We start from the raw sequence: 19041 nt of genomic DNA on the forward strand, positions 1-19041 counted from the left end.
CCCGGATTGTATGTGTTGGAATATGGATCATTCCTTGGTTGATTGTGGCTCGGAAATCCAATGGCATTTGCACTCTCCCATCCCCCATTCTCAATCAATTATGGGCATTTTTCCGAAGGGTGTCCTTGGATAGAACATACACCACATACAATCGGTCCTTGTATCTTCATTCCTTCGGCCATCTGAGACACAATAGAAGTAAGATTAGCTAATTGAGTTTGAAGGTCGGATTGAGAACTTACCTCATTCACTTGTTGCCGTGGGGGGTCCCTTTGCCCAAGTCCTTCATATTGTTGTGCATTTAGAGCACGGTTTGCAATTAGGGTCTTGGTCGACATAGGAGTTTTGTCCACCAATGCACCTCCCGCCGAAGCATCGAGCATTTGCCTTTCAATGGGAAGAAGGCCCTCATAGAAATATTGAAGGAGAAGCTCCTCCTTCATTTGATGTTGAGGACATGATGCAACAAGGGCTTTAAAACGCTCGTAGTATGCCGGAAAAGATTCTCCTTGACTTTGTTGGATTCCGCTAATTTTCTTCCCCAAGAGAATGACTCTTGAAGTAGGGAAGAACTTCTCCAAGAACGCTCTCTTCATGCTCTCCCAAGAAGTAACGGTCCCGGGTGCCAATTCATAAAGCCAATCCTTAGCCTTTTCCACAAGAGAGAATGGAAAAGCTTTCATCATTAGAATGTTCCCATCGACATTTATGGGTGTCATGCTCGAACAAACAACCTCGAACTCCTTGAGATGCTTGTTGGGATCTTCCATGGAAAGCCCATGGTATTTCGGAATGTGGTGCAACAAGCTTGACTTCAACTCGAATTCATCGGTCTTGCCTTGGGCAGCCGCGGGGTATTGAATGCATAATGGTGCGGCATTGGCCAACCCCGAGGCCGAAAGCTCTTTAATGGTCCGATTGTCTGCTGCCATAACTTCTTCTTCCACACTTTCAAACTCAGATTCGGCATCTGAACTTGAACTAGGTTCACTAGGTTCACTAGGTTCGGGATGCCTCCTCTTTCTTCTCAAATCACGTTCAAAATCGTCGTTAAAGTCCAAGATATGTGCATGCACAGTTTGAGAACTCCGCGTCATGCACTAGTACCTAAACCAAGAAAACAAAACAAAATGAGAAAACTAGGTAAATTACACTAAAAACATACGGCAAAAACACAAGGGATTAGCAATTTTGCTAATCCCCGGCAACGGCGCCAAAATTTGATGCGAAAATAGTTAAACACACAAATTAACCCTATGGATGACAATTGTAGTAAATGAGCAAATAGGGATCGTTCTAGACCGGGGATTAACTAGGGATGCTAATCAATGTGAAATTGACTCAAAAGACTCAAAACAACACAAACACACTCAAATCTGCCTAAAAACCACTTTCTGGGCAGATTTGAGCACAAACACAAATTTGGACGAAATTAAGTAATAACTTGACTCAAGAACGTAAAAACACAATATAAAACACTAAACTAACTCAAAGAATGTAAAACTAAACACTTAAAACATTAAAACAAACCAAAAGACTCAAACATCACCCAAAACACTCAAAACTGCCTTAAAATCACTTTCTGGGCAGTTTTGAGCACTTTGGTGAATCTGGACGAAATTGGGAAATAAAATGAATCAAAACACTTAAAAGCACAAACTAAATTGATTTCTAACTAAATTGGACATTAAAGTAAAGGGGGATTAAGGTTTTGACGAAATTAAATTAAATAAAACAAGTTAATAAACTAGGCAGATTGTATAAACGGATTTGAGAACAAGATGATGGATGGATTAGTTAGAGGTCCATTCTCCACACATGACACATTTATATATGAATCGATTCTCCAATTGCTTTTCATTATCTATGATGCTCAACACCCCAAGTTAACCGTGATGCACTAATTAACTCTCAAATTTTCCTTATGTTGTTGAATTGGATGATGCATGCGACAATTCAAATCATTCTCCAATGGTTCTCAACATGAATGCATAGAAGAGATACAATGAGAGATCATTATGCTCTATGAGAATTATAAGTGTTGACGAGGCAATTGTAACTATGAATGCATGATACTTTTGCCAAGAATTCAATTAACGCGGTTGTGACTAGCAACCTTCACTACTCATGTTTATAAACTTGTGACGATTAGGTGAAACTCGTTTATAAACTAGCATCGAGTTTATGCATGAAGACTAAGTATGCATCCCTAATCAACATACAAAAACAAGTTTTTAATAAACATGATAATTGAATTACAATCACAACATAACAAATCACAATTGGAAGAAATCAATTCATATTTCAAACATGTTCATGGCTTCAAACTTTCCCCTAACTAATTAGGGGTTTAGCCACTCATGATTACAACAAACTTAGAGAGTAATAACAAAGTAAACATTGAAAACAAGAATCGAAGTACACCTAAAAATTCCAACAACTCAATCTTGAATTGTATGAACGTTTAGGCCTCTTCTCCTCTAGTTGCTGCGGCACAAGGGGTTTTGGTGAGTTTTGGGGGTTATGGATGATGTAGAATGATGTGTTTAGGGTAGGGATGGATGTAGGGGAAGGCAAGGAGTGTTTTTGGGCAGAAAATATGAAGAATGGTGAAGTATGGTAGTGCTAGAGAGAGAGGAGGAATTTCTGGCGTGAATGAATGTGTATGAGAGATGGTTTTCTGAAATGGAAGAGTTTTTTGTTTTGTGGCTGCAATGCATGCTTATTTATAGGTGAAATGGGGGGAACATGATGACTAGGAATTAGGTGGAAAGCTGAAATGGTGATGGGAGATGCATGTGGCTGAAATGCATGTGATTAAAGGGTGGGAATGCATGTGTTTTGACAGAAAATAAAAGGGAATGCTGGAAATCTGGAATGGGAACCCACGGCATGGTTGTTTTCTGGTGGTGAATGGGTTTATGTTTGATTGGTGCATGTGGGTTGATTATTTAAAGTGTAAATGATTAATGAATGGTTCTTTGTTGATGGTGGAAATCTGAAATGATGAAGTGGAATGTGCATGTGGCTGCAATGGTAAAGGATGGGAGTGCATGTGCTTTGACAGCTAGGTTGCATGTGGAATGTGACTGTAATTGATGGAGAAAGGCCACGGCAAAAGGGGATTGTGGTGCAATGATGGTGTTTTGCACGGCAATGATGGGGAAAGAATGTGTGGATGCATGGTTGTGTTGGTGATGAATGTGAACTCTTTGTTCTTCATTTTCATTCCTTTGGTCTTCAATTTCGTCCATCTACTTGGCTTTAAGCATATGCAATCCATTCCAATCTCTAATTTGCTCCAAAAGGCTCCGAAAGGCATCCTTTTGCATCCTTAGCCATATGAACCTATAAACACACGAAAATGACTTTAAACACTAAATTAAGTAAGAAAACACAACATAAATGCATAAGAACTAGCTAACTAAGGCGCATAAATATGCTCCTATCAACCGGGGATTAGGAGGGATTGCAAATCACTTGGAAACTGACTCAAAAACGTAAAATAAAGTTAAAAACGTTCACAAAGACTCAAAGGACTCAAAACAAGTTCAAAAGACTCAAAACTGCCTAAAAACACTAACTAGGCAGTTTCTGACCTTAAACCCAATGTTGGACGAATTTAAGATTATGGTTTGATTCAAACGTAAAAACACAATATAAAACACTATACTAGACTCAAAGAATGCAAAACTAAACTTTAAAACACTAAAACAAACCAAAAGACTCAAACATCACCCAAAACACTCAAAACAGCCTTAAAATCACTTTCTGGGCAGTTTTGAGCACTTTGGTGAATTTGGACGAATTTAGGGAAATAAATTGAATCAAAACACTTTAAAACATAAACTAAACAAATTCTAAACACTAAAGAACAAGAAAGTAAAGGGGGGTTTTAAATTGATGAGAATTGAAATAACGAAACAAGTTAATAAACTAGACAGAATGTAAAGATGAATTTGATGGAATTGAATGGATGGGAACCTAGCTAAGGGGTTCATCTCCATACATGTTATACTTGCATAATAAAATGATTTCCAATTGCATTTCAATAAACTATGATACTCAACACCCCAAGTTAACCGTGATGCACTAATTAACCTTCAAATCTTCCTAACGTTATTGAATTGGATGATGCATGCGACAATTCAAAACATTCCCCACAAGTCCTCAACATGAATGCATAGAAGAGGTACAAGCAAGAATCATTACGCTCTATGAAAATTATAAGTGTTGACGAGGCATTCGTTACTATGATTGCATGAAACTTATGCCAAGAATTTGTTTAACGTGATTGTTTATAAGCAACCTCCACTACTTGTGAATATAAGTTCGTAACTATTAGGTGAAACTCACTTATATTCTAGCGTCATATTCATGCTTGAAAATTAAGCGCGCATTCTCAATAAACATACATAAATAAGTTATCAATCAAACGGTTAAACAAATTGAATCCACAACTTATGAAACGCAATTAGAAGTATTCAAATCAAAATGCAAGCATAAACATATATTCGAATCACCCCCTAACCAAGGGGGGTTTAGTTCAATTTAAACATTGGAATCAAAGAAACACCTAAACATTCCAACAACTCAAACTTGAATTGTATGAACGTTTAGGCCCTCTTCTCTTCCTCTTCGTTGTAGCACAAGGTCTAAGGATAGTTTGATGGTGTGAATGGTTTGGGGAGTGGTGGAGGAATGGAAGAGGAGTGGTGGAATATGGAAGGATGGTGTTTGGATTCTAAGGGAGGGCACGGCACAAAAGAGTTTTGATGTCTACATTCTGAAATGTGGAAGGATTTATGAATGGAATGGATGGACTTTGTGAAGGGCACGGCCCCAAGGGACCAATTTCTGTTGTGAATGAATTGTGTATGAATGAGTGTGAATGAATGAGTATTTATAGGTGAAATGGGGGGAACATGAAGCTAGGTTGCATGTGCACATGTTGGTTGAATGATTATGAGTGCATGTGGCTGAAATAGCATGTGGAATGGCTGGAAATGCAAGGAGAAGGCATGTGCACGGTTTTGGGAGAGAATGGGAGTGCAAGTGGCTGAAATGTTAGAGGAACAAGTGCATGTGGCTGCATTGTGGTGCAATGATGGAGGAACAATCTGAAAATGCAAGGTATGGCTGGAATAATTGTGTTTGTTTGAATGTGCATGTGATTAAATTAAAGGATGCAAAGTAAATAAATAATGAATGCATGTGTTGAATTATGAAGATGCATGTGCAATGAAGTGGAATGACAATCTGAAATGGGATAGGTACCCACGGCAATGATGATTTCTGGTGGTGTTTTGGTTGCATGTGGAATGAATGATTTCTTGGTGAGTGGATGCATGTGTTGATTAAAGGGGGAATGCAAAGGAAAAGCTAGAAATGCATGTGGAGTGGCTGCAAGGTGAATGAATAATGAAATGGGAAAGCATGTGCAAGGTTTTGGTGTGAATGATTGAATGTGCATGTGGCTGCAATGGAGGAGGAATCCTTCAATTTCGTCCATCCTCTTGGCTCCAAGCATATGATATCCATTCCAATCTCTAATTTGCTCCAAAAGGCATCCTTTTGCATACTTTGCCCTTAGAACCTGAAAACACACAAAAGAAGCATAAAGGACTAAAATAACTAAAGAAACATAACGTAAATGCACGAGAACAAGCCATTTAAGTCGCATAAATATGCTCCTATCATTAACCCCTTGTTCTTAAAGGATAGTGAAGCATGACTTAGAATGAACTCCTTTTGATCAATATACTGCAGAAAATAAGTGTGGGGGAAGATAATAGGGCACGGCCAAAGAATGAAATAAAGAAAAAAATTGTTGAAAAGAAAGAAAAAAAAAAAAAAAAGAGTTGAAAAATAAGTGAGAATGATCTCACAAGCATTGGTTATTGAAGGAAGGGTCCAAAAGAGTGAATTTGACCCTAGTTGTTGCATGAATCTTCCCTTGTGTTTAAAAGTTGATTTCTGCCATTAAAAGTGAGTTTAAGTGTCAATTTCATTACTTCGCTTCCTATTACTTTAAGAACCTTTGTTTTACTTTACCTTTCTTTGTTAAACCATTACCCTTAGCCCCGTTACAACCCTCAACTTCTATCTTGATGTTATGTATTCAATATGTGGAGTTTGGAATTGATATGAGCTTATGGAATCACTGGTTCTCAATCTAAGTAGTAGCATTCCATTCATGAGTGAAGAAGGCGCCAAACCATCAAGGGTATAAGCCCTACCACGTGCATGCATCGAATTCTCATGGAAGAAGGCGCCAAACCATCAAGGGAAGCCCAACGTCGACTCAACCCACCAATGATGGAAGTAGTGAAGAAGGAAATCATCAAGTTACTAGATTGTGGCGTCATCTATCCCATCTCGGATAGTTGTTGGGTTTCACCGGTCCAAGTGGTTCCCAAAAAGTCCGGAGTCACTGTGGTGAAGAATGAAGAAGATGAACTTGTGCCTACACGCATTCAAACCAGTTGGAGGGTGTGCATTGACTATAGGAAGCTAAATGCCGCAACAAGGAAAGATCACTTCCCTTTACCATTCATTGATCAAATGCTTGAAAGGTTAGCCGGTCATTCTTTTTATTGCTTTCTTGATGGTTATTCGGGTTACAATCAAATTGTCATAGCGCCGGATGATCAAGAAAAGACCACCTTTACTTGTCCATTTGGTACTTTTGCATATCGTCGTATGCCATTTGGTTTATGCAATGCACCGGCCACTTTCCAACGATGCATGGTAAGTATCTTCTCTGATTATGTTGAAAAGATAATTGAAGTATTTATGGACGATTTTAGTGTGTTTGGAGACTCATTTGATGCTTGTTTGCATAATCTCACTTTAATCTTGAAAAGATGCATGGAAACTAACCTTGTTTTGAATTGGGAAAAATGTCATTTTATGGTTAAACAAGGTATAGTTTTGGGTCATATCATCTCTGAAAAAGGAATTGAAGTTGATAAGTCTAAAATAGATCTTATACGTCACTTACCCTCTCCTACTTCGGTTAGAGAGGTCCGTTCTTTTCTTGGCCATGCAGGATTCTATAGACGATTTATCAAGGATTTTTCTAAAATTGCACAACCACTATGCCGTCTCCTACAAAAAGAAGTGGCGTTTGAATTCACTAAGGAGTGCACGGCATCATTCAACCAACTCAAGGAGTTGTTGACCACGGCACCCATTATTGTTCCCCCGGATTGGAGCCTCCCGTTCGAGCTTATGTGTGATGCGTCCGACTATGCTTTAGGAGCAGTTGTAGGACAAAGAAAGGACAAGAGGCCGCATGTCATCTACTACGCCTCACGGACGTTGAATGATGCTCAACTTAATTATTCCACAACCGAAAAAGAACTCTTGGCTATTGTATTTGCATTAGATAAGTTTAGATCATATCTTCTTGGTACTAAAGTAATTGTTTTCACTGACCATGCAGCCTTGAAGTATCTTCTCACCAAAAAGGAGGCTAAGCCAAGACTCATTCGTTGGATGCTCCTACTTCAAGAGTTCGATCTTGAAATCCGAGACAAGAAAGGGTGTGAAAACGTGGTGGCTGACCACCTAAGTAGAATGGTGCGTGAGGAAGAGTCCACCCCCATTTTAGAAACGTTTCCGGACGAGCAACTTCTGTCCATTGAGGTAAGAACCCCTTGGTATGCCGATTTGGTCAATTTCTTGGTGTCTAAGCAAGTTCCTAGTACCCTAAACAAGTTCCAACGTGATAAACTTGTTCATGATGCATGTTTTTATGTTTGGGATGATCCATATTTATGGAAATTCTGCCCAGATCAGATTGTGGGTAGATGTGTGCCCGAATCTGAATTTAATTCCATTCTTACGTTCTGCCATACTTATGCATGTGGGGGACATTTTGGCACCCAAAGGACAGCCCTAAAGGTGTTACAATCTGGATTTTATTGGCCTAATATGCTATGATAACTGGAAGAGTTTCAAATTCAGTTATGATAACTGGAAGAGTTTCAAATTCAGCTATTATTGGCCTAATATGCTATGATAATTGGGGTAAGGTCAGAAGCTATGATAACTGGAAGAGTTTCAAATTCAGCTAGATATGCATATTTTAGATGTGGTGGAAGTGGTTTAAGTTCAAGTTTTGGTGCCTTAACAGTGGAAGGAGTTAGATGTGACATTGATGATTCTAAAGGCTCTAAAAGAGGTGAAACATTCAAAGGATACAATGCTAATGCTTCCAAGGCAGCTACTTCTTCCATGAGTGCATCTTCTTCATCAAACTCATCTTGAGATTGACTCAAAACCGTTTGTAATGGGTCATTTGATTGTGCCTGCAAGAACTTAGAAAATACAAGTGAATCAAGCACATCAATGGCATAACAATCAAGAGATGACGAAGGATGAGAAAGAGATTCAAACACTTTGAATTGAACTGTCTCTCCTAACACTGTCATAGTGAGGAGTCCATTTTGCACATCAATGATGGTTTTGGCTGTGGCCATGAAAGGTCTCCCAAGTAATATAGGCAACTCACGATCATGTATAGGAGCTTCTTCCATGTCCAACACTACAAAATCTGCAGGCAAGATTAGTTTATCAACTTGAACTAGAATATCTTCTACTATACCTCTTGGATATTTCACGGATCTGTCTGCAAGTTGTAATGAAATGGTGGTGGCTTTCAAATCTCCCAAACCTAGTTGAAGGTACACTGAATAAGGCATTAAGTTGATGCTAGCACCCAAATCAAGCATTGCCTTCTCTACTTTCTTGTCCCCTATGGTGATGTTGATAGAGAAACTTCCTGGATCCTTGAGCTTTGGTGGAAGTTTTCTTTGCAAAACTGCACTCACATTCTCAGACACCACAACCTTCTCATGTGGTCCATACTTCCTTTTGTAGCTGTTTAACTCCTTGAAGAACTTCCCATATGCCGGCATGTTCCTAATGACATCAAGTAAAGGTAAGTTAACATTCACTTTGCTTAGTATATCAAAAATCTCCTTAAATGACTTATCCTGCTTGCTCTTGGCAAGTCTTCCAGGGAATGGTATTGGTGGAGTGTATGGTTTCTCGGCCTTGTGAAGATTTGGTGCTTCAAATGAGGAAGTAGCATGGCTTGGTTCCTCATTTGGTTTCTCATTGTCTCATTGAGTAACACCTGCATTCACATGATCATATTCATTAGTAACTTCATTGCCAACTCTATTATCAATAGCCTTACCACTTCTAAGTGTAGTGATTGCTTTGGCTTGCTCTTGGTTCCTTTGGAGTATCACGGGTTGGCTTGGAAACTTCCCAACCTCTCTTTGGTTCAAGGCATCTGCAATCTGCCCCAATTGTGTCTCCATTTTGGTTAGGGCTGCTGAATGTTGTTGGAGAGTGCTATTTGTGGAATGTTGGAATTGCAAAGTGTTTTGGGCTAACAACTTAACCGTATCCTCAAGGGTAGTGGCAGGTTTTGGTTGGAAAGTTTGGAATTGATTGTTGTTCTTCCATGAAAGGTTGGGATGATCTCTCCAACTCGGGTTATATGTATTGGAATACATATCATTCCTTGGTCTTTGATTGTAAGAATTCATGAGGTTCACTTGCTCTTGAACATACTCGGGATAAGCCTCCCTAGATGGACATTGATGAGTAGGGTGGTTTGGTAAGTTGCAAATGGCACACACTTCATTTGCTTTTGGCACCATGTTGAGCACGGATTCAAGCTTCCTTTCTAGGTTAGCTACCTGCAACAAAAGCTCATGATTAGAACTTGTTTCATAGACTCTAATTTTCTTACCCCTTAAATCTTTGTGTTGAGCATTAGACCCCAACATCTCATAAATGTTATATGACTCTTGAGCATTCTTTTTCTTCAATTCTCCACCTGCTGCATTATCAACAGTTGATTGACAAGTTTGGGTTAGTCCATCATAGAAAATTTGCATTTGTAAGTGAAAAGGTAACCCATGGTGTGGACATTGTATCAAGAGGCCTTTAAAACGCTCCCAACACTCATTGAAAGGTTCTCCATCATCTTGTTTGAAGTTGAAGATTTGTCCCCTTAATGTGGCTGTCTTTTGAGTGGAAAAGAACTTCTCCAAGAACTTCTTAGCCACGGCATCCCATGTAGTGAGGGAACCTGGTGTTAGAGTCATCAACCAACTCTTGGCCCTATCTTTCAAGGTGTAAGGAAACACTCTCATCCTCAAATTTGCTTCACTTACTCCCTGCAAAGGTAAACCACTCACAACATTGTAAAACTCTTTAATATGAGCTAAAGGGTCTTCATTAGGTAAGCCATAAAATGAAGGAAACATATGGAAATGTGAAGATTTGAGATCATAGTTTCTAGATTCTGTGGGCAGCAAGATGCATGAAGGTGAATTTGGTATGATTGGTTGAGCAAAGTCCTCCAAAGCTCGAAGCTCATCTTCATTGCCCGCCATCTCCTCTTCTCCTTCCCAATTAAATTGCTCAGATTCTTTACTTGTTGAACTAGGTGAATTCCCTTCCTCTTCCTCACGGATAATGGATGAACTTGATGGCACAAAGTTGTCCAAAGTGTGGCCCTTCAACCGTTCAATTCTTTGGCCTAACTCAACAAGTCTATTTGACATATACTACCTGAAATAAAATAACACAAGTGTGAATGAAAATCTACTAGCAAACAACAATGAAATGAACAAAAATAAACTTAAAAACGTTTGAAAGGACTCAAAGGACTCAAAACAGATTCACAAGACTCAAAACTGCCTAAAAACACAAACTGGGCAGTTTTGACACTAAACTCAACTTTGGACGAAAATTAGGTTTGGGCTTGACTCAAAATGCTTCAAAACACAAGATAAGACAGATTCTAAGCTTAAGACTTAACAAAATATGGGAGGGAATTTGTATTTGGACGAAATTTAATTAAATGGACATATTGTAAAGAAAACAGATTGTAAAGCAAATTGATGTAAACCAATGGATAATGGAATGGCTAAGGGATTCCTCTCTACTCACGAAATATATGCAACTTAAACCAACTTCCAGTTACCAATTCGACAAGTTATGAACCTTAACATTAATCAAAATAGCAAACAAGCAAACAAGCAATTACAAGGGACTGAAATCAATCCCCGGCAACGACGCCATTTTTGTTGATGTATTATTCCTTCCTAATGCTAGAATATATTTAGTATAATGGCACAAGCAAGGGTGTCGAATCCGCAGGGACTAATTGGACCTATGTAATGACTTGTTTTGCAAGAACTCTATGAAATGAATCAAACTAAACAGAATAGGCAGATTTGTTGTTGTAACTTGAAAGTATAAGAAAGTGAAGTAAACATAAATAAATGATTCAACAATTAATAAAATGAGATAGTACCAATGGAGATGAAACTAGGGATTCGGTTTCACCATTGCTAAACCAAGTCCATGTTTGTTAAGTTAGTTTATACTCATTCATCTACTTATTTCTTGAGTTTGTTTCACTTGGACATGATCAACCATATGATGTGTGGATTTGATCAAAGGGAATAACTCGGCAGGATGTATGCTAAACATCCCCTTCATTCATTCACATTTCCACCAAGATTATGCATGATGTGTGTTTTAATCTTGGCTACACAACTTAGTGATTAATTCAAATGATGATCAAACATTAAAATCAACACACTAAGTCACAATTAAATCAGAGAATGAAACAAGAAATAGATGGACAAACTGAGCATTCTAACTTAATTACATGGCAAACTTTGCAAGGTTACATCGAATCCCTAGAGGAGGATTAGTTACAATTCATGTTTACAAAAGATTTAACATAAAAATATAAAACATGAATGAACATAGAATTAATAAGAAGAAACCCTTGAAGCAAAATTGATGTTGAATTCCTTGAGGAGTGCCTTCGGTGTTGGTTCTCCAAATGTGATGTAAATGGGGGTTGATCGATGATGGTTGAATGGTTGCTGCCAATGGGACAGAAATGGAGAGAAATGGAGTGGGAATGGAGCGGCTATGTGTGTGTAATGGACTGAATGAAGAACCACAATGCAGATGGAAGAGAATGTGTAATGGAATAAAATGTAGATAGTTTTCTGTGAATGGGAGAGAATGTCGAATGCAATGGAATGGAGAGAATGTGTAATGAATAATGCACCGAAGTGGAGCAAATTGGGTGTGTGTAATGGAATCCAATCCGAGAGAGAGAGTGAGTGAGTCCCTTAGTGCATTTCTGAAAATGGTTAATGATGGAAAAACAATCAGAATGCATGTGAAAGCTGACATGATCCATGTGAAAGGAATGCTGAAAAGGGTGTGAATGTGCACGGTATGGGCATGAGGGATTTGGAATCGCATGAAATGGTTGGATGAGTGGATTTCTGGCGTGATACCTGCAAAGCATGGACATGATCTGCAGGTATGTGGTTTATTTTATTCAAGACACATGTGGAATGTCTGCAAGCATGAAGTGGGTAACCTGAAATTGGTTATAATAATCTGGAAATGGTATGGAAGTGCACGGGATGGACATGAAGGATTAGGAAATGCAAAGGTGATCTGTTTAGGTGTTGGGAATGCATAAGAGAGCTGGGAATGCATGTGTTTCTGAGGTGGTGGACGCACGGCATGGGCAATGTCCAAGCATGTGGCTATTTTAATTGACTCATGCATGTGGATTTCTGCAAGGCTGAATTGTTTGTACAAATTCTGGAAAGGTGAAGAAAGCACACGGCATGGAATGATGGAATGAGTGAATTTCTGGAATAAAGGATGCAAGGAATGGACATGATCTGCAGGTATGTGGTATATTTAATCAAGATGCATGTGGATTTCTGCAAAGATGAAATGGAGAAAGGTAATGGGATGCATAATCTGACTTGCAATCACATGGGAGTGCACGGCATGATTGTGTGGAATCTGATTTGGTGCTAGAAGTGCATAAAATGATGGGATGATATGGGAACACACGGCCAAGGTTGTGACATGCATGTGAATGCATGTTTTGGTGTTGGAACCACATAGCTGACTTCAATGATTTTGCCTTCCCATTGATCCAAATTCACACTTGGCTGCACACTAACACCAAATAATGTAAAATGCAACTAGTTTAATCCAAAACAATCACAAAGAAGCCAAATAAGGAAGATATAAATGTATGCAAAATGTGACTTATCAAATACCCCCAAACCTGGTTTTTGCTAGTCCTCGAGCAAATTTAAAACTAAAACACACAAAACTCAAACATCTAACTAAACCACTTTCGCTGGCTAAACGATTGCACTGAGCATGTGCAACAAGCCTTTGAACCCCTAGGTGTCCCTAGTTGGAGGAGTTGTGTCTCCTGAGGGTTTACAGTGATGAACCCACAAACATCTACAAAAACTGCAAACAACTTGGTTAAAACATGCTTTAAACAAACTAATAAGAACCAATGATAGTCTTGTTATACAATCAAACTCAAAAGTTTGCCACTTCAAAAAAATCGTATCAATTGTAAAGTATAAAGATATTTCTTCATGTCTTACAACTTCAAGGTCACCATGCCCAAATGCTTAAGGTAGAATTCGCCTCAACTCTACTCCTCACAGATTTCACTCAAATTTTCACTCAGATCCTAAGGTTTAGTCTCTCCACAACCATATATGAGTGAAATTATGTAAAGGGAATCAAAATTCTCACATATGAAATCTGGAATGGAAGCACAATTTCTGAGTAGATCTCATGAAATGAATCAAATGCTAAGAATATAGATAACACACACACTTACCATCACCCATGAATACATCCTCAATGATCAGCTAGGTCTTTCTCAAGATTGTAATGTAAGGCTTAGGTTATAGGTTACGAAAGAAGTGATCTGAAATACTAGAGCTTGGGGCATACCAAAGTGTCCTTGAGGATCATGCTCTTCACTTGCATTTGTCTTCTTTTTCTTTGTTTTTGGCGTCCAGGTCCTATGCATTAAAATGAGGAGATTTGGAACTTGTATCCATTTTAATTCTCTTTTTTTTTTTTTTTTTATAACTTTTTTTAGAAGCATCTTCAACATAGGTGCCCTCGGTACATGCCACAATCTTGTTCTAAGCTCAATTTACCTTTAGTCTTCATCACCTTGGTATTCCCCAAACTATAAGGTATGGCTTGTAATGGGCTAGAATGGGTAGAGTATGGTGTGGGTGATAAAAGAGTTAGGCTAAAGTGTTTGGCTGCAACGAGGGTGAATGGAGCACACAAATGGGTAGGATTTAAGCCTTTTAGTAGTTAAACATGCATAGCCTAACATCATCTCATTGAGTTCATTCATGAATGATACTAAATACATGGTATCTGCAAAGGAGAATGATTCTTAGCATCCAAACGAAATAGAAGTAATGAGATCATTTAAAGTGAAAATGAAAGAAAAAAAATAGGAGTAGAAACACTTTAAACCCTCTCAAAGAAGCAATTAGGCTCAAAATAACTCACTAGGGTAGTCTCCACTATTCTTCTTCCAGAATTTGAGTATGGTACCTCTATCATCATAATTTCAAGAGTTATAGCTTTATAAATGACAACAAGATGCAACTCTTTTCCATAGCAACTCAATCGTTTGTTTCCAAACATAGTCCTCATATACATTCGTATTAGCATGCAAAAACACTCTTAACCGAAACTAACACCTCAAACAAACATAACAAAAAACAAACCTTCCATCCCACCCCCAAACCTAACCTAAACATTGTCCTCGATGTTTAAAATTGTATGCAATGCAATTAGGCAAAGAATAAGGAATGGTATCAAAATAAACACAACATAAGGAAAGAACACAAACCACACTAGGTTGCCTCCTAGCAAGCGCTTTATTTAATGTCTAGGCAAGACATGGTAGCTTGTTCATGGTGTTGTAAATTCAAGAAAATCTACGACTTGATACACTTGCTCTTCCTCCACTTTATCCAAGTATGGTTTCAATCGCTGCCCGTTGACTTTAAAAGAAGTGGCATTCTTCATGTTCTCTATCTCCACAGCTCCATGGGGAAATGTTTGCAGCACTTTGAATGGTCCCACCCACCTAGACTTCAGTTTTCCTGGAAAAAGTCTCAAACGTGAGTCATACAAAAGTACCTTCATACCTTGGTGAAACTCCTTCCTTAGGATGGCCTTGTCATGATAGAGCTTAGTCCGTTCCTTGTAGATTTTGGCATTCTCATATGCCTCATTTCTAAGCTCTTCCAACTCATTAAGTTGGAGCTTCCTTGCTACTCCAGCATCCTTGTAATCAAAGTTGAACTTCTTGATGGCCCAATATGCACGGTGTTCAAGCTCCATTGGCAAATGACAAGCTTTCCCAAACACAAGGCGATAAGGACTCATGCCAATGGAGGTCTTGTATGCTGTTCTATATGCCCATAGTGCATCATTTAACCTCAATGACCAATCCTTCCTTGTAGGGCTCACAGTCTTCATCAAAATGTTCTTGATCTCCCTATTGCTAATCTCCACTTGTCCTGAGGTTTGAGGATGGTACGGGGTTGCCACTTTGTGGTTGATGTTGTACTTCTTCAGCAAGGATTCAAAAGGTTTGTTGCAGAAATGGCTGCCACCATCACTAATAATAGCTCTTGGGGTTCCAAACCTACAAAAAATCACATCTTTAAGAAAACTCAACACAACCTTATGATCATTAGTTCTTGTAGCAATGGCTTCAACCCATTTAGATACGTAATCCACTGCCACTAATATGTATAAGTAGCCAAAAGAGGATGGAAATGGTCCCATGAAATCGATTCCCCAAACATCAAAGAGTTCCACGACCAAAATGTTGTTCAATGGCATCTCATTTCTTCGGCTAATGTTCCCCATTTTCTGGCACCTATCACACTTAGAGCAAAAATCAAAAGCATCTTTGAATAAAGTAGGCCAAAAGAAACCAGATTGTAAAACCTTTAGAGATGTCTTTTTGGCACCAAAATGGCCTCCACATGCCAATGTATGGCTAAATGTTAGGATGCTTTGTTGCTCACTCTCTGGGACTGATAAGTCACACTTTGCATGCATTTATATCCTCCTTATTTGGCGTTTTTGTGATTGTTTTAGATTGAACTAGTTGCATTTTACATTATTTGGTGTTAGTGTGCAGCCAAGGGTGAACTTGGATCAATGGGAAGGCAAATGAAGTAAAAACATTCCAAAAAAGATGTGAAGTGTTAAGAGATGTAATTCGGCCATATTGGGTGATTTTAAACAAGGCAAAAACATTGAAGTCAATTATGTGGTTCCAACACCAAAACATGCATTCACATGCATGTCACAACCTTGGCCGTGTGTTCCCATATCATCCCATCATTTGATGCAATTCTAACACCAAATCAGATTCCTCACAATCCCATTTCCATCACTTAATTCATTTCAGCCATTTTGACACCAACAAACACAAACATCCATTCCGTGCACTCCATTACATTTCTACTCTTCATCTTTACAGAAATTCACATGCATTGTGATTAAACAAGTAACTCCTTGCAGCCATCATTTCAGAAATCCAACCCATCCCTTTGTCCATGCCGTGTGTTCTTCCCATTTTCAGATTTGTATAAACATTTTCTGGTGCTCCAATTGACCTTTGCAGGTTCCACTCACTTGTGGCAGCAAGGGCACATGCATTTTAATTAAATAAACCACATCTGTGCAGACCTTGTCCATGCCGTGAGAACAACACTCAGAAACCCATCATTCCATCTGATTTATGCTCTGCCATCTGAGTTAAACAAATCCTAGATCCAATCTGAATGTTGGGGGATCACACACACTCTATTGGGCTCCATTTTCCGTCCATCATACTCACTCATTTCTTCCCCTCCATACCATTGCATTCTACATTCTTTTCCTTTCACAGAAACTGTCCATTTCATCTACCATCCGCAAGTTTGCTTCTTCAACCAGTCCATTACACATCCATTTCACTCCATTTCTGTCCTAAGGGCAGAAATCATCCAAACCAAACCAATCTACTTCATCCGCACCACATTTGGAGAAGCAACACCAAGGAACTCTTCAAGGATTTCAACATCAGTTTTGCTTCAAGGGTTCATTCTTATCAATTCTATGTTCATTCATGTTTTATACTTTTATGTCAAATCTTTTGTAGACATGAATTGTAACTAAGCTTCCTCTGTGGATTCGACACCCTTGCTTGTGCCATTATACTAAATATATTCTAGCATTAGGAAGGAAATATTTCATCAACAAAAATGGCGCCGTTGCCGGGGACTGATTTCAGTCCCTTGTAATTGCTTGTTTGCTTGTTTGCTATTTTGATTAGTGTCAAGGTTAATAAATTGTCGAATTGATAACTGGAAGTTGGTTTAAGTTGCATATATTTCATGTGTGGAAAAGAAGACCTTAGCCATTCCATTATCCATTGGTTTACATCAATTTGCTTTACAATCTGTTTTCTTTATAATCTGTCCATTTAATTGCATTTCGTCCAAATCCAATTTCCCCCATATTTTGTTAAGTTTTAGGCTTAGAATCTGTCTTATCTTGTGTTTTGAAGCATTTTGAGTCAAGCTCAAACCTCATTTTCGTCCAAAATTGAGTTTAGTGTCAAAACTGCCCAATTTGTGTTTTTAGGCAGTTTTGAGAGTTTTTAGCTTGTTTTGAGTCTTGTGAATCTGTTTTGAGTCCTTTGAGTCTTTGTTTTGTCCAAATTAGTTAGAAAGTGTTTTGATTTGTGTTTATAAGTGTTTTGATTCAAGTTTCCATCCAATTTCGTCCAAATTAGTGTAGGTGCTCAAAACTGCCCAGAAAGTGGTTTTTAGGCAATTTTCAGTCTTCTAGTTGCTGTTTTGGGTTTTAGGATTGTTTAAGTGTTCTAAGAGTTTAGTTCCACATCCCTTGAGTCTTTTCAAACGTTTTTAAGTTTATTTTTGTTCTTTTCATTGTTGTTTGCTTCTTGATTTTCATTCACACTTGTGTTACTTTGTTTCAGGTAGTATATGTCAAATAAACTTGTTGAGTTAGGCCAAAGAATTGAACGGTTGAAGGGCCACACTTTGGACAACTTTGTGCCATCAAGTTCACCCTTTGACCGTGAGGAAGAGGAAGGGAATTCACCTAGTTCAACAAGTAAAGAATCTGAGCAATTCAATTGGGAAAGAGAAGAAGAGATGGCGGGCAACGAAGATGAACTTCGTGCTTTGGAGGACTTTGCTCAACCAATCATACCAAATTCACCTTCATGCATCTTGCTGCCCACAGAAGCTAGAAACTATGATCTCAAATCTTAACATTTCCATATGTTTCCTTCATTTTATGGCTTACCCAATGAAGACCCTTTAGCTCATATTAAAGAATTTTACAATGTTGTGAGTGGTTTACCTTTGCAGGGAGTGAGTGAAGCGAATTTGAGGATGAGAGTGTTTCCTTACACCTTGAAAGATAAGGCCAAGAGTTGGTTGATGACTCTAACACCAGGTTCCCTCACTACATGGGATGCCGTGGCTAAGAAGTTCTTGGAGAAGTTCTTTTCCACTCAAAAGACAGCCACATTAAGGGGACAAATCTTCAACTTCAAACAAGATGATGGTGAACCTTTCAATGAGTGTTGGGAGCGTTTTAAAGGCCTCTTGATACAATGTCCACACCATGGGTTACCTTTTCATTTACAAATGCAAATTTTCTATGATGGACTAACCCAAAATTGTCAATCAACTGTGGATAATGCAGCAGGTGGAGCATTGAAGAAAAAGAATGCTCAAGAATCATATAACATTTATGAGATGTTGGGGTCTAATGCTCAACACAAAGATTTAAGGGGTAAGAAAGTTGGAGTTTATGAAACAAGTTCTAATCATGAGCTTTTGTTGCAGGTAGCTAACCTAGAAAGGAAGCTTGAATCCGTGCTCAACATGGTGCCAAAAGCTAATGAAGTGTGTGCCATTTGCAACATACCAAGCCATCCTACTCACCAATGTCCATCTAGGGAAGCTTACCCCGAGTATGTTCAAGAGCAAGTGAACCTCATGAATTCTTACAACCAAAGGCCAAGGAATGATATGTATTCCAACACATATAACCCGAGTTGGAGAGATCATC

At 38.6% G+C, this 19041-nt stretch overlaps 2 non-coding genes across 2 annotated transcripts; one reads left to right on the forward strand and one right to left on the reverse strand.

The window, feature by feature from the left end:
- Positions 1-9936: 9936 nt before the first annotated feature.
- Positions 9937-10047, forward strand: LOC148695747 (small nucleolar RNA R71). The gene has a single exon (XR_015964957.1). It is a non-coding gene; the product is annotated as a small nucleolar RNA R71 (small nucleolar RNA).
- An 8440-nt stretch (positions 10048-18487) lies between these two features.
- Positions 18488-18598, reverse strand: LOC148695748 (small nucleolar RNA R71). The gene has a single exon (XR_015964954.1). It is a non-coding gene; the product is annotated as a small nucleolar RNA R71 (small nucleolar RNA).
- Between the last annotated feature and the right edge of the window lie 443 nt (positions 18599-19041).

The sequence above is a fragment of the Pyrus communis genome, chromosome 7 (assembly GCF_041283825.1).
Source record: "Pyrus communis isolate YQ-2024b chromosome 7, ASM4128382v1, whole genome shotgun sequence".
NCBI classification, from domain to species: Eukaryota; Viridiplantae; Streptophyta; class Magnoliopsida; order Rosales; family Rosaceae; genus Pyrus; species Pyrus communis.